The sequence below is a fragment of the Dasypus novemcinctus genome, chromosome 10, assembly GCF_030445035.2.
Source record: "Dasypus novemcinctus isolate mDasNov1 chromosome 10, mDasNov1.1.hap2, whole genome shotgun sequence".
Lineage (NCBI taxonomy): Eukaryota > Metazoa > Chordata > Mammalia > Cingulata > Dasypodidae > Dasypus > Dasypus novemcinctus.
Window position 1 is genome coordinate 56,175,949 of NC_080682.1, and position 17,322 is coordinate 56,193,270.

Genomic DNA, 17,322 nt, shown 5'->3' on the forward strand with positions numbered 1-17,322 from the left:
CCATAAACTGGGGCTCATATTGTTCATCTCCCCACTCGAAGTGTGGGTTATGCATCATGACTTCCTTCTAAACAGTGCAGAGTAGAAACGGGGGAAAAAGAATAATGGTACCGTTGCGAAACCTGACGACACTATCTCAGCCATGTAGTCAATGTCAGCATCATCAATGATGAGGCATGTTGACAGTATGTACCCTTGATATGACGTGACGAAAGTTGCACTTTACCTCTGTGTTCTTGCTCCCAAAAATGCATGACTCTGGTCTAATCATGAGAACTACATCAGACAAATCCCATTTGAGATACATTCTACAAAATACCTGATGAGCACTCCTCAAAACTGTCACAGCCAAGAGGAGCCTAAGGAGACATGATGACTAATCATAATGTGGTGTCCTGGGTGGGATTCTGGGGCAGAAATAGGACATTAGGTAAAAACTAAAGAAATCTAAATAGAGTATGGACTTTAGTTAATAATAATATTAACATTGGTTCATTAATTGTGACAAATGCACCATACTAATATAAAATTTTAATAAATGTTGGGCATATGCGAACCCTCTCTGCAATCTTTGCAATTTTGCTGTAAACCAAAAATTACTCTAAAATGAAAAAGTTTATTTAAAAAAGAAAGCATATTGATTCATAAGCGAGAACATTGGTTAGGAGGTATCCTTGAACGTGTTTAATTTTATTAAAAGGGAACTAAATGTAGAACTTAATTTTAATTATTTTTAGTAGCAAAGTACTTGTGACATACCAGTGGGTCAAGAAAATTGAGTAGAAAACTGCTGAGGTAGTTGATGTCTACAAAATGCTTTTTGTCAACTCAGGCTTCTTGGTTCAGATCATCAGCTAGTGCTTAAGCATCTTTCCTGAACTCTGTCTAGTGTTCAATGCCAGTTGTAGCCAAATTTGGCTGATCCTTAGCATCAGAGGAAGACTTTAAAAATAAAAAATAAATTTTAATTAACCCAATATATCATATTACATATATTTATTTTTCCATCTCAGTGCTACATTTACTTCCATTACTAATCACATTAGTTCCAGAATAGAGTATCAGTAAGTCCACTCTAATCTATACTCTATTCCTCCATTCTGTGGACCCTGGGATGGTTATGTCCACTCCACCTCTGTATCAAGAGGGTGCTTCAATTCCACTTGGATGATGGATGCAATTCTCCTGTTTGCAGTTGTAGGCACTCTTGGCTCCTTGGTGTGGTGGTTGACCTTCTTCACCTCCCTGTTAGCTGGCTGGGGTAAGTCCAAAAAACCAGAGGGTAGGAGTTGCAAGTCTGTTGAGGCTCAGGGCCTGGCTAGCACATGGAGAGTCCAGAGATTCAGGTCCCTTGATTATACACTAAACCCCAGCGCCAACCACAGGTCTGGTAAAAGTGACAGGAGAGGCTTGTGAACAAATATCATACCTGAGTCCAACTCCATCACACTCAGGACCACAAACTCCAAAGTAGGGCCAACTGACATGGCACTAAAGTCCATCTGCTATGACCATAGAACCTGTGGGTCTCTGTAGCCTTCAAAAGAACCAATACTTGGGGTTGTATCTACTTTAGCTGTTTCTGGGACTCTGCTGAGGTATGTGTAAGGGTGACCCCTCTGATGACCTCCCGGCTCTTTTTTAGAGACTCATAGCCATATAAACTCATTTGTCCTTTCCATTTCCCCCTTTTATTCAGGGTAAAAAATACATTTTTAACTCCTGATATTATATGCAGGCTGAGATATTCTGCTGGTCTGAGCTGACCCTTTTATTCAAGGTCATTCTCCAGCCACATCATCAGCTGGTACTTGGTAGCAATCCCTCGGTGCCAGGGAGGCTCATCCCCAGGAGTCATGTCCCACGCTGGGGGGAAGGCAAAGCATTTACATGCTGAGTTTGGCTTCAAGACTGGTCACATTTGAGCAACATGGAGGCTCTCAGGAGGTAACTCTTAGGTACCCCGCAGCTCTAGGCCTAGTTCTTATTTCAGGCCCACAGGCCCACAAGCATAGTCATTAGCATCAAGGGCTTATTGTTGGACCATCCTTCCTTATTGGTCTTAGCCATTGCATTCGGAGGATTGTTGCTGTTCCATTAGGGAATGCAACAGAGCTCCCCCAACCAGGAACTCAGTACTCCCCCAGCCATCATTCCCAACTGTAAGCGCTATGAAAATATCCAAACATTTTTATGCACCCCGCACATATGCCCTGGAGAACTCCCTTCCAACTATGTACCCCCCCACCAATAACACCCCATACCAGTGTTCCTCCCACCACTATCAAACCCCTCTGTGGCCTAAAACCTCCCTGAAAATGAAGCCTAATATATTGCCAGGTTCCATTAACAGTAAAATGGAATATAGTAATGGGTTTAGAGGTTAGATATAGAATACATAATAATTTAGAAAAATTAAAGTAAAAATAAATTGGGGTATCAAAAAATTTAAAAATGAAAAAGCTTTGTTTTTGATGTTTTGCCTTCCATCACAGCAATAAGTGTTGTCCTGTATGCACATTGGCAAGGCAATTTCTTCCATCTCTTCCTCATATTTTATGTATTATAATTTCAACATGTCATCAATAGAAAACATTATTGTGATATTTTATATTCTTTTTAAATATTGTCTTTGAAATCTAATGTGCATTTTGCACTTAAGTGCATTTTGATTTTTTAAAAAAAATTATTGTAACATATATATACAACACATTTCCTTTTTTTAACCACTTTCATGTGTATAATTCAGTGACAGTAATTACATTTACAATATTGTGTTACCATCCCACCATCTATTACCAAAACTTTTTCATTACCCCACACAGAAACTCTATATCCATGGTTTCCAGCTGTATGTTACCCAGAAAAACATCTCTTAAACTTAATGCATTCCTGTGGGTATGAACCCATTGTAAGTAGGGCCTTTTTGGTGAGGTTAATTCAGCTAAGGTGTGACCCAGGTTGAGTCTTAATCCTATTACTGGAGTCCTTTATAAGTGGAGTGAAATTCAGACAGAAGGAGAAAAAGCCATGGGAAGCAAGAAGCTGAAGGTCCACACAACCCGGAAGAGAGAGGAGAGGCTACGAGAAGCTGCCATGTGCATTGCTATATGGCACAGGAGCCAAGAAACCAAGGCTAAGCAGTGACAGCTCCAGAATGCCAGGCTCTGAGAAAGCATTGCCTTGATGATAGCTTTATTTGGATTTTAACTTCTGGCCTCAAAACTGAGTGAATAAATTTCCACTGTTTAACCCAACACATTTCATGGTATTTGCTTTAGTAGCCCAGGAAACTAAAACAACCCATCCCTGCCCACCCCAGCCCCTGATAAACTGTAATCTACTTTTTGTCTCTATGAAATTGCTTATTCTAGGTATTCCATATAAGTGAAATCATACAAGATTTGTCAATTTGTGTCTGGTTTATTTCAGTCAACATGATGTCTTCAAGGTTCATCCATGTTGTAGCATGTTCAGAACTTCATTACTTTTTATAACTGAATAATATTCTATTGTATGTATGTGCGTACACAGTTGGTTTATCCATTTATCTGTTGATTGACACATGGGTTGCTTCCACCTTTCAGCATATCTTGGCTTGCACTAGCCACATTTCAAGTGCTCAATAGCCACATGTGCAGCTATATACCATCCTTTACTAAAAGGAAGGGCACCGTATCACCACACACATAAGCGTGCATATATGCATGATCATAATCTCCGAATCTTTAAAATGAAGATATTTAGATGAATAAAAAATGAATTATCTTGTCCTTATTGTTCTCTCTTTTCATTATGAAAAAATTTGAGGTTCATGCCGGTTTACATACAGATGTTTTGGATGTAGATCCAGTTGGGGTGGGTGGAGAAGCATGATGGTGTCTGAGACAGCTATACCCACAACTGAGTTGACTCCTCCCTTCCTTCATTGAGTAGATATTATTAGGAGCCTACGTTGTGCCCAACTTTGTTAGGTGCTGGGAATACAATGGTGGGAGGGCAAAACAGAGGAGTCCTCTGACCTCCTGGAGTTTCTTGTTTACACAGATGAAGGGTTAAGCACAAAAGAAGCTGAGTGCTCTGCAGTGGTGTACCCAGGGTGGGGCTGTGGGAGCCATCTGGGTACAGACAATGAAGGAGTGGGTTGTCTGTAGAGAATTTAAAAACAATAATAAAACCAAATGAAATTCGGTTTGCTTTTTGTTATCACCATGCATCACAATTCTAAACCAAGTCAGTAATAAAGTATTCCTTACCTCACGGGAAGAGTTTTATGCACTCAGATTCCAATCCACTAAACCAGGATCTCCAGGAGTTTGGCCCAGGCATCTGAATTTTCAGAAGCTCCCCAGGTGAGTCTGAAGTTCATCCTGGGTTGGGAAGTCTTAATCCAGACCAGATATAATTCTGGTCTAACAAATGTAGTTCTTCTGCCATGCTGGTTGGGAAGAACTTTGAGTCCTCAAAGGAAACAAATACTCTGACCAGTGCTATCTACCAAGGATGACAGGGTGTAGGGGTTGGAAGAGAGAGCTGGGGAAAGTATTTACCACAAATGCCATGTATTCATCATCCCTACAATTATTTAAAGCTTTAATAGTTTACGAGGTCAATTTTATGAGTCAGCTTGACTAGGTTGTGGTGTCCAATATTTGGCCAAACACTGGCCTAGATGTGACAGTAAAGACATTTTGAAGAAGTGATTAACATCTACAGTTAGTTGACTTAAGTAAAGGTGATTGCCCTCAGTAATGTGGGTGGGTCTCGTTCAATCAGCTGAAGAATTTATTTATTTATTTATTTTTATTTATTCTATTTATTTCTCTCCCCTTCCCCGCTTCCCCTGTGTTCATTCACTGTATGTTCTTCTGTGTCCACTCGTATTCTAGTCAGTGGCACCTGGAATCTGTGTCTCTTTTCATTGCATCACCTTGCTGCATCAGCTCTCTGTGTGTGCAGCGCCATTCCTGGGCAGGCTGCACTTTTTTCACACGGGGCGGCTCTCCTTACAGGGCGCACTCCTTGCATGTGGGGCTCCCCTACGTGGGGACACCCCTGCATGGCACGGCACTCCTTGCACGCATCAGCCCTGCTCATGGACCAGCTCACCACATGGGTCAGGAGGCCCTGGGTTTGAACCTTGGACCTCCCATATGGTAGGCCCTATCCATTGGGCCAAATCCACTTCCCCAGTTGAAGTCTTAAGAGTAAGAACTATGGTTTCCAGAAGAAGAAGTTCTGCTTCAAGACTATACCTCCTCTCATCTCTGAATTTCCAGTCTGCTGGCTTCCCCCAAGAAAAGCAAACTCAAGACTTCCATATAACTCTTATCAGAATTTCCTGCTCTATGGAATTTGGGTTTGCCAGCCCCCATGATTGTGTGTGCCAATTCCTTAAAATAAATCTCTTTAGAAGTGTGTGTGTATGTATATATGTATATCCTCTTGGTTCTGTGCTCTGAAGAACCCTGACTAATATATTCTCTGTTCTTAGCTCCCTGGGTCCTCTTCTCTCTCTCCCTGGCAGTGCAGCTTTCATAACAACGTTTACAAATATGCAAAGAATAGTACACCCTTTCCTTTGACTCACATATCCTCCTTGGATTTAAAAACAGATGCCAAAGAGCTAAGAGTTGCTGTCTACATTTGCCGATTGGAGATTCTTTGAGCTTTTCCTTTTGACTTATTTTGTTTTTCCATTCCTTCTCTTCAGAGTTCTGGAAAAAGCTTGGGAATGATTCATTAGTCACAGAGTATAACTTTGAAATAAAAGAATTTCTGGATTTAGCTAAAAAAGAAGATATTGAAAATGTAATATTGCATTCCTTTTCTTTTTCATTTGCTCAACTATCATTTTTGAGTGGCTTCTAGGGGTCAGATCCCATGCTGTGCCACATTTGGGCAACAGAGACAAATAAAAGACAAAATCTCTGCCCTTGGGCAGGTCCAAGTCAAACATGGGAGCCAGATTTGATATCAAATAATGACAATGTGTTATGTGCTGTAATAGAAGGTGCTACGGCAGCATAAAGGAGGAGTGCCCATTTCCATCTAGAGGGGCTTTCTGGGGGTGCTGATCATTGCTCTTCCTCCTGTGGGTTCAGGAATTCATTAAACAAAGAACTACTAAGCATTTCCTACATGCCAGGCTCTGATCCAGGAACTCGGGATATATCAGCAAATAAAACAAATATCCCTGCCCTTGTAGAGCTTTCATTATAATGGGGGGGGGGGGGGGGGGGAGGAGACCAAACAAGAAAGACATTGAAGCTTCAGACAGGGTTCAAAATTTATTAGTTGGTAAAGTGGGATTGGAGAATATGGTTTAGATTTGTGGCTGGAATCAGCCTTGTTCTTCCCTCCCTCCCAAGTTCCCTTCTCTCATACCATCAGGAGGAATCCTGCCTCATCCTTGCCCAGCCTCAGGGTCTGCCTTGAGAAGGCAGGCCCTGGGCTCTGACCCACTTGAGTGGAGGATGCCCCTGTCTTGAGGGTAAGGTTAGCCTGAAAGAGAGAGCTTTTCCTAATTTCCCAATTCAGAGAGCTACTCCTTTTCCCTAGGAGAGGAGTGAAGGCATTTGCAATGGTGATGGTGCAGGGCATGAGGGGTGGTGGTGAAAGAGACAAAGGCAGAAGTTCCTGCTTTAGGGACCTGGAGGAAGGCAGGGAGAAGGAAAGATCTGGGAGTGGGCACACAGGAGTTACACTCCAGGGGGCAGTCGGTAACTAACTGTCCCCTCTGCCCCTTGGGCATTCAACATGGCTCCCTGGAAGGACTGAGCCCAGTTGCCCTCAATGGTGGCTGACTCTAGAATACTCCCTTGGAATGGCTTTGTTTCCCCTTTCTCATGTTTTACTTCTTTTAGTTCCCAATCCTTTCCCTAGGTTATTTCCCAAACGACCTGCATGAAAATCCTTGAGCAGGCTCTGCTTGCTGGGGCGGGGAGGGCCAGAAACAGCAATTCTCAAAAGGGTCACAATGGTACCAAGAGCAGGACTTCATACCTGGGCTGGACTCAGGAGCAGGTCCTTGTCTCCTCCTGCTGATCTTGTTCTTCTCTGCTTGTTTTTAGTGGCTGAAATTGATTCCCATTCACTGGCAGTTCTTCTATACCAAGGTTTGAAATAAATCAAAATTGAAAAAGAGTATTTTATAAAATTTGAAAACTGGTACCTTTGGAATTTTGGGGTTCATTGCTATCAACGGTTAACTTTGGAAAGTTTTCCAAACTACTGGATTTGGAATGGTTTCCTTAAATTTATTTGATTTGAGAGCTATTTCATGTGCTTTGTGTAACATGTAAGTGGTTTTTAAGATGGTTAATGCCTGTTTGGTTTCAAACTGTTTTTTTAAACCAGACCACTTAGGCAAAATGTTTTTGAAATATTTTTATAGTATTTAAAATTAAAGAATTTTAAAACCAAACAAGTTTAAACTCTTTAGAAACCTATTTAATCTGAGTACCAAGGGTTCCAGATAAGTTTCAGACTATTTAATATCAAAATGGCTTGGATTCAAGACAGATTTCAAAGCTTTATACCTTCAAAATGACTCATCTAGAGAACATAGCAAGATATATGGACCATTTTATTGTCACAAAACATTGGTTTCCCAACATAAAAATATGGGATCTGAGAATAACTTCACCCTACTGTGAAATCGGCTTCATATTTTCAAAAATTAGAACATCTGTGTAATATGCAGATTAAATTTTAAAAATTTAATCAATAATATGGAAACTATTTTGAAAACTTTCAACCCAGGGCCTTTTCCCTCTCATAGGATGATGACTGTATGAATTGTGTATCAGTGGCTTTCCTGAGAAATTTTTGGAAGTGTCTTGTACTTGCCACTTTACTTGTGTTATCTCTTGTAATTCTCACAACAATGCCATGAAGTGTTGCTGCCTCTCGCCACCCCTCCTCCCCTTTCCAGCCGTCGCTATCTTTCCCGCCAGTCCTGCCCATATTGCCAACGTACAATCTGCCCTCTTCCCCGGTAACTGCTTACCTCGGGGCTGTCCATCAGCTTCAGCCTGTCCACTACTGCCCCGTAGCTAGCCCTCCCTCCATCTTACTCCTCCCTCTCAACCCTATATAACCTAGTGCACTTCCATAATAAAGCAGACCTGTTCTTGCGCTCAAGCGGTCTCCGTGGTTTTTTCCCCAACCGCGCGTCCCCCACGCCTGGAGAACTGGTGCTCCCTTCGGGAGTACCCCCCGCCGGCGGTTCGGCAGGAGAGAGCCCCCCCCCCCCGACTCTTGGGCCTGAGCGAGGCTAAGCCCTCCAGCCCAACGGCAATGAAGTATATACTATTCTTATCCTTTTCCAAAAAAACACCCAGGGTGAAAAAAGGTTAGGTAACTTGCCTAAAGTCTTAAGGTTAATAAAGGGCAAAGCAAGTTTCAGGCCTGTTGAGCTCCATATCTCAAGCTCTTAAGCAGCCTCATGCCCAATATTCATAACTAATTTTCCAAACCACTCTGTTCCATCTGTGTATTTGCCCTCATTCTAGTCTGTTTCAGTAGTTTTCAGCCACAGAATCACCATGCACCTGTAATCATTTATCAGTTGCCAGATAGATTGCAAGTAATTTACCACTAACAACAAAGTGCTGAAAATTAAGTACTATCTGTAAAGTAATATCACACCCACACATTTCTATTCAAACAGTGCAATTAGAAAGCAAGAAATTGCACAATCCAGATGAAGTGAAGCATGTTTGGTATCCTTTCAGATGAGAATGATCCTTGGCCAGGAATTTAACATTCTCCTTACACATGTTACTCTAAGCTTAGGTTGGAGTTGAGGGGATGTGTGATTTAGAGGTTATGTGTCAATAGCACACCTGAGGAACACAATCTGGAATGGTCGGAGTTGGGGTGGGAGAGGAAGTAACACTTCTGCTTGGTAACAGAAAGTCCTAACCTCTTTATGTGAGAGAGAGCCTCACCAATTAAGATCACAGTATAGGAAAACATAAAATATTTCTCCTTCTTTGGGGATGAGTGTTGTAGCAGTTTGATATAGTTATGAATTCCAAAAATAAATATCGGATTATGTTTGTAAACTGATCTGTACCTGGGCATGATTAAATTATGATTAGGGTTTGATTGGGCCATGTCAGTAGGGTATTGAGTCCCCACCCACCAAAGGGTGGGGTCCCACAGATAAAAGGCATGGCGAAGGACAGAATAGGAGGATTTTGACGTTGGAGTTTTGATTTGGAGTTTGATGCTGGAGTCTTGAGCTGGAGCCCTGGGAAGTAAGCACATGGAAGAAAGAGAAGCAAGTCCTGGGAAGAGAGGACCTGAGCTAGGAGAAGAACACAGAGGAATAGAGACAGCTCCTTAGACAGGACAGAAACCCTAGGGAGAGAGACAGAGCCATTCACCTGATAGTCTACAGCTGGCCTTGTGGAGAGAGGCAAAGCCTTAGAGAGCCTCATAGTCTACAGCTGACCTTGTGGAAAAACAGGATCTGAACCTGGAGAAAAGCAAGACCTGGGAAGAGAGGAACCCTGGAAGTCTGAACCCTCGCAGACATCAGGAGCCATCTTGATCCAACACATGGAGATAGACTTTAGTGAGGGAAGTAACTTATGCTTCATGGCCTGGTATCTGTAAGCTCCTACCCCAAATAAATACCCTTTATAAAAGCCAATAGATTTCTGGTATTTTGCATCAGCACTCCTTTGGCTGACTAATACAACTGTACTTCCTCTGCAATTGATGTTTGTCTATGGAAATATGACTGGGTGTGTTTGATTTTAACAGTTAAGAGGGGGGATGATAGAATTATGAAGCACATCTCTTATCTTTTTTTACAGAATTCCAGAAAGTAACAAAGATATCATGAAATATTTCCTGGGCCTTTGGGTGCCAGAGGGCATGGTCAAAGCATGCTGAAGCTCTCCCCAACCCCCATCCAGTCTAAATGAATGAGAGGTGATATTGGCTGCTGGTGAGGGATAATGGATTCTGGAACAAAGACCAATTTCTTTGGTTTGGGGTAGAGTTGCTCCAGAGTCTGGTGGAGAAAATTATTGGAAAGGTTAACAAGAGCTGCTTTCCCTGAGAAGCACAGACCTGAGACACAAGAGTAAGGCTGGGAACTGGGGTGTTCTCACAGGGCAGCCCCGAAAGCCGTATACACTGGCCACTTCAGAAAATCATTTGTTTCCTCACTGATCTTTTACATTTGCCTTTTGTAGATCAGAAAGGAAAAAAAAAAAGTTCTGCCCCTCCAAATTGCACCCTAATTAAAATAATTTGTCATGGATACATAGATCTAAAATGCTTGTTAGGGCTCATCTACCAGAATTAAACCATTTTGCCTCTGGCTTGATATAAACCTGTTAAATTAAGTGAAGAATTAAGACAATTATACAAATAATTTAGCCTTCAAATATAGTCTTCCTTGAAAAATTCAGCTAATTAAGGCAAAGGATTTTTTTCTCACTTTTCTCCAAACAGTTTTTTGGTTATGTTAATAAAATCCTTTGCTGTGGCAAGAAATGCTGCTGGTGGAGGGAGTGTTGAGATTTTTGTGTAGTGAGATAAATTATAATTTAATAAATCAAATGACTGCCTGCATTTCTGAAATCCGGGAAAAAGAATAATTTCGTTTTAGAAGTGGGAGGCTCTTAAGTGAAGGAAAATACCTTGAATAGCCTTAATGGATCTTTTAGATTGAGGAGGGTAAGACCTCCTGGCTGAATCTGATTGGGCAAGAGTAAATTGCTGTGGATATAATGTCATAAGAATTAGGGTTGAGGAACACGACAGCTGGAGCAGAGTGGAGATCTCTGGAGAGAGGGTGGCCCCAAAATGAAGGAAACCAGAATATACCTGTAAGGTGGTCCCCATGGCAGAAAATGGCCACAAGATTTTAGGGGAGACATGCCAAATATTAATTTTTTAAAATATCTGGCTGTATATACATTTGCTTGCTTTGTTTTTGCAAAGGAATATAGAGAACAAAGTCAGACAATATAAAAGGATCAAGGATAAATCTGAAATTTTGATTCAGGAGCCAGGTTGCTTTTGTTTAAATCTCAGATCCAACACTTCCTAGTTGTGTAATTTGGGGCAGGCAATTTCTTTACTTTTCTGTGCCTCAATTTCCCCAATTACAAAATTAAGACAATAATACCTACCTCATAGCGATGTTGAGGGGATAACACTTGAAAAGGATTTAGAACAGTGTTTGGCCTAGAATAAGCACTTTATATGAACTGTACCTATATTATTAGATATTTTTTAAAAGCTTCTCTTAACCCCATTTTGTCCACCAGCTACTGCTCCATTTCTTTATCTCTTGTACAGCAAAACACATTTAAGCTTTGTTTATACACGCTGTCTCCAAGTCCTTTCTTTGCATTCTCTCTTTAACCAGTTTTTCTCAAGGTTAATTAATTACTGTCCCACTAAACCATTTTTAGACTTTTTCCCTAATAGTCTCCCCTCTCTAACAAAACTTTAGTCCCATAAAACATACTATATAGCTTTATATACTATATGATTATCTACGCTTCTACATAAAAGAAGGGGTACGATTTTTTTCATTCCCCCAAACAAACTTTTCCTTACTTGGGAGGTACCCCACTGAGAACGCACATGTTTAACCTACTTCAGTCCTTCTTTTGCCTCCACCATGGAGCTATTCTTGTTCAAGGTCAAATCACTGACCTTCATGGTGCTAAATCTGGTGGTCACTTCTCAGTCCCCATTATACTAGACCTCTCCCCAGCATTTGAGAGCTGATTGCTGCGTCATCCTTGATATGCTTTCTTCACTTGCCTTCCAAGACACCTATGCTCTTGATTTCCCTCCTACTTGCTGGTTGCTCCTTCTCAGTTCCTTGCTGATCCTTTCTTCTCTTCTCCTTAATGTTCAAGACTAGGTCCTTAATCCTCTTCTCTATCTCACACCCTCAGTCACCTCATCTGATAACACGGCTTTAAATTCTAACATATACCTGTGACTCCTGTCTCTAGGTCTCCACCAAATATCCCTCCTAGACTCCAGACGAATATATCCAACTACTTACTCTCCACTTGGATGTCTAATAGATCTCCCCACATTAACATGTTCAAGTTTTAACTTTTAAAATTCTTCCCCCAAACTAGTCTAGTCTCTTTCCCTGCCCCACCCCCCAATCCATTAAGAAATCCTGATGGCAATATAAATCCAGAATCTGTGACTAGCTTGGTGGAAGCCATCATCTCACTCCTGAATTACCCCAACCCCTTTCTAACTAGGCTCCTTGCTATATTGCCTGGCCTCTCAATAGTCTACTCACAGCCCAGTGTCTGAGTGATCCTACTAAAACACAAGTTAGACATGTTACTCCTCTCCTCAGAATCTTCCAGTGGCTCCCCATCTTACACAGAAGAAAACCCAAAGTCCTGATCATGGCCTTCCAGAGCCTCCCTTTCTAACTTTTTGTCCTTCCTCCTCCATCTTGTCTACTCTGTTCTATCCACCCAGGACACCATCGTGGTTGTTCCTCTAATACATCAGGCACACTCCTGGTTTGTGGTTTTTGCACTGGTTGTTTCCTCTCCTTGGAATGCTCTTCCTCCAGGAATCCTCATGGATCCCTCTCTCACCTCCTTCAAGCCTTCTCAATGCAGACTTCTTGTTCACCTATTTAAAACTAACACTCCTTAGCCTCTTCACTCCTGAGCTCCCTTACTTGATCTATTTTTTCATAGCATTGATCATCTTTTAATATACTATGTCATTTGCTTTCTTATTTATTGTTGTTTATTGTCTGTCTCATCTCACCAAAATATAAGATCCACAAAGGCAGTGATTTTTGTCTGTTTTGTTCACTGATGTATCCCAAGTACCTAGAATGAGGCTTGGCACATAATAGGTGCTCAATCAATATTTGTTGGAGAATGAGAGTCTCTCAACCATCCCTGATTCCACGTCTTTCTGTGTAGTGTATCCTTCCTAGGATGTTCTATGCAATACAAATATACAATAATACATTTAAACCAATTCTTGTATTTTGCTTTGCCATAATCATGTTGGTTACAATGTTCGGGAAAAGACTGCTACAAACAACTTTAGAGGTATTTGGAAGGACTGGAGGAATAGGGTGATATTTTGTGTGTGGCAAGTGTTATGGAAAGCAGACAGGAATCAAAAGGGGTATGTCATGGAATGGAGAGAAACAATTCAATAGAAATACAAAATCAGAGTGAGAGTTGGCCAGAAGAAACATAAGACCCTCTGAATCCTCAGAATTTTTTGGGTGATGGTATGAATTCTGGTTACCAATTCATTTATTATTCTACTTGAATGATAAATGAAAGAACCACTGTCCCACTAAGGCTGGAAGATTGGTGATATCTACATAGTAGATATCTTGATGAGAATAGAATTGTTCCAATTCTTCACTGTATTATGCTGGTATAAATATAAGGGGGGTCAAACTCTCAAGTAACTGATCTTTAGGTTATACACTCTTCCTTTTCTATTGCTTATATGACAAGATCTCTGTTGTCATATACAGCTGATATGAAAGGTATGGAAGGAAGAGGACAGAAGATTATGGGATTGGCTAAAATCTTCAGGATCTCCTTCTGCTAGGTCCAGAGATATTCCATATTTCCTTCCTTGCTGATGCGGTGGTTGAAAACCTCAGACCCCAGCCTCAGAACTGACCATCTCAGTTGCTTTTTCAGCAGCATAAAGTATGTTGCCTTCTGGCTAAAATGCCTGGGATTGCAGGTCTGGAACATGTATTAGTGGAGTAATGTCTGGGGAGAAACAGACAGTAACATGGAAACATTGACTGCTATAGCAACAGCTGGAATAATAAACAACTCCCCCGACCCCCACCCCCTGGGAAATCATAAGGTTTGGCCTTGTGGCAACATTAGGGGGAGGGGAAGTATATAATACAACCAGTTAGATCTTCTGTTTAGCTTGATTTTTTTCCCCCTGTGCAGAAGAGATTGCTAAGTGCCTCATTGAGCAAATGGAGGCAATTATATGTCATTCAAAACCCCACATGCCTCTCTAGACATTTTTTAAAAGAAAAGTAATTCGGAATGTATGAATTGAGAAGTCAAAATCACCCCTCTCCCTTTCCATGCTCACTTTTCTGGGCAACCACCACTAGCAGGAACCATCATAAAATTGCAGTATACATACAAACATATTGCTAACTGGATTTTTTTGTTACTTTTTGAGTGGGTGGGACTTGGTAGGATGCAATCAGTAGTCAGTACATTTTTTCCTCTTTTGCCTACTTCAAACGTGCTCTAATGATTTTCCTTTTCAATCTCTTGGAGGAATCTTGGATGATCTCATAGCTTTCGGATCTCTGTCAGACATTAAAAAATCTAGTCTGACATAAATTACGACTTTAATTTCTCATCTAATTCAAAGTTTCTTTCCTCACCAATCCTTTCCCACCAAACCAGCTTAGTCCTGACCTGACAGGGAAGGAGAGGGGTAGTGTTGATATGGTGTGTTCTTTCAAACTCCTGATACCCATTTTCCTTGGTGGCTTTTGCCTCCTCAGGACAGGGAAGAGGATAGTAGAAACAAACGGGCAAAGCCTTACTTAATTGGCACTTTTGTATTCTGTGTGGCAGAAGCCCAAATGCATGGTTCTTTGGACCTCCTGTGACCCTCACACCACAGGGAACTCATCTTTATACCAGTTGATGACCTGATTGTTCCCCAAACCTGGACTCTTACCCCTGGGGATACACCCTGGAGTCTGCTTGTGACTTTTCCCTATTCACTTTTCACAATTTCTTTAGCTGAGTTCCACACTTAGACCTGGGGAAGAGCAGCGCCAGCCCTGGCTCCATGCGTTAGAGAACTCTGCTCTCACCCTCTTCTACCTGCAGCTCTTTCAGGGGGGTGCAAAATCAGCAGGCCCAAGGGGATGTTCCCCCCTGGAGCTCAAATATCTCTTCTAGACTTCATTTTGGATAACTGGGGCTCCAGAATTCCCTGATTTCAAACCTGCTTCCAAGGCCTTTGAGGGCTTCTTCCCCGAGTTCACCTGGGCCTCCTTGATGCAGGTATGTGTACCCCTAAGTCCTAGGGGTGGCCAAGGAGTGCTGTTTGCAGTATCACAACCCCAGGGATGAGAAAAGAAGGGAAGCTTGTCAGAACCAGCTCTCATTGTGCCTCCATATTCAGGAGTGAGCTCCAAGGACTACAATAGTTCTCAGTTTGAACCCAGCCTTCCAGGTTATTCTGAAGATATGTTTGTCAATATAGAATGATAGAACATGTTCATATAATTTGCAATCACTTAGACATATGGGCCTCAGTTTGTACTCATGATATGGGCCCTGGAAATATTAGGGGTGACTGTGACTTTGTCCATGGCCATGACTTGGTTCGTGGGCAAGTTTGGACCATGAGACTCATTACTTGGGTCCATTGGGCATGCCCCACCTTGGAATTATCAGTGGTTTCCGCCGCTGCCCTCTCTTCTCAGCATCTGCCGTAGCCCCATTCAGCTTGCTTCCTTTTATTTCTCCAGGCTAGAGGCAAACACTATCTCCTTGTCTGTACCTCTCAGACTTTTGAAGCTACATTTCTGATCCTCCCAGGAACCTTTGCACTCTGCTCAGGTAACAACACAGGGTGGGCTTGTGAGTTGTTCCCATGGCCACAACAAGCTGAAGTTTGAGATGCAGCTGCTCCTCCTGAGACAATCCCAGATGCCTGAGTGGTTTTCTTGAGGAACATATGTTTGGGAGCATTTCAGTCCAAAGCTGAAATAAGTGACAAGTATTCATGCATTCTAAACAGAAGTGCTAGACACATCCATGGAGGTCTTTCTCTTCATGGTAAGCCAAAAACAAAGGACCTTCCATATTGTTTTTAGCTTTGGGCTTTAACAGAATTCCAAAGACAGTAGGAAAAGCCCCTTCTAGTAATCTGTTACACATGTATATATTCTTTTTTATTCCTGAATTTGCCTTTTTCATTTGAATGACAGTTTATACAGTTCTTCAACAGCTGCATAGCATTCCATGTCGTCTATGTGGAATGTAGCATAATTTATTTAACCATTCTTATATTGATAATTATTTAGGTGGGTTTTGGATATTACATGTAATGCTGCAATTAATAATCCTTTAGCTATATCCTTGTGCCCTTATATAAATATCCCTAGAAATTCCTAGAAGTGTAATTGCTATACCAAAGGGTACCTGCATTTTATGGTTTGATAGGAAGCATATTCTTTGTTTTGATAAGAATAGTCAAACTACCCTTCAAACGTTGTACCAAATTAAACTCCTAGTAAAAGTATCTGGGAGTATTCTATTCCCGAAACTTTTGACTACACTGACTATCAGCAAGATAATCTCATCTAATCTAATCTAATCATAGAAAATTATATTTCTTTGCTATTTTAATTTGCATTTCACAGATCACTAATGAGGCTGAGCATTGTTTCTTACATTTTCTAGCCATTTGTAGTTCTGTGAGTTATGTTATTATTCTTTGATAATTTTCTTTTTATGGATTTTAGAACTCTTTGTGCTTTAGTCATAATAACTGCTTGATTATAAAGTATGGTGCAAATATTTTCTCCCAGTCAGTCATTCTTAAGATAATTTCATCATAAATAGGTTCTTGAGCTCAAAGGATTGTTCTATCTGTTTGGAAAATAAAGCAATGGAGTGTATTAGTCAAAGTAGTCTAGGTGCAATGACAAATTACCCCAAATTACTGTAGCTTCACTCAGAAAAAGTTTTTCACTATTATAACTGTCCAAGGTGGGTGTTCCTGGGTGGATGGTTCTTTCCCAAGTGGTGACTTATGGACCCCAGTTCCTTTCATCTTGTGGCTCTGACTTCTTCTGAATTCTTGAACTTTTCTCCATCAGCTGGCAGATAGGAAGGAGAGAAAGAACAGCATATTTCACAAGGTGTTTTATGGCCCAGGCTTGGAAGGGGAAGATACCACTTCTGTTAGCAATGAGGTCTGACCATGGGCCTGCAGGAGAAAGTGAATACACCAGATCTCATTGTGTTCATGAAGGACTCTTCCTTATTTCTATGTTTGACAAAACTGTGGAGGGTAGCAAATATGCTCAAGTGACCTTCATTGCTGAGGGACTGAGACTCAGTTCTGGGAGAAGGTCATGTGAACAGGGGACTTGGTAGTGGTAGAACATGCACATAGTGGGTCATGGGGCCATTTGGAGAATGCATCTACTACATATGTTGCTGAAACTGAGGAGTCTGACAATAAAATATACATGGGTAGAAGCTAATGGGGTATTGGAGCTGGGCAAGAGCTGGACAAGATTCTGACTGATGTTCT

General features: G+C 41.4%; 1 long non-coding RNA gene across 1 annotated transcript in view; it reads right to left on the reverse strand.

Annotated features, from left to right (window-relative positions):
• Positions 1-981: 981 nt before the first annotated feature.
• LOC101417749 (uncharacterized) overlaps positions 982-17,322 on the reverse strand; it is a 47,846-nt gene continuing 31,505 nt past the window's right edge. Inside the window, exons 6-8 of the long non-coding RNA XR_009187593.1 lie at positions 7,006-7,108; positions 4,257-4,461; positions 982-4,148 (exon numbers count right to left, since the gene is read on the reverse strand). This is a non-coding gene — a long non-coding RNA (uncharacterized lncRNA). The remainder of the gene's footprint in view (positions 4,149-4,256; positions 4,462-7,005; positions 7,109-17,322) is intronic.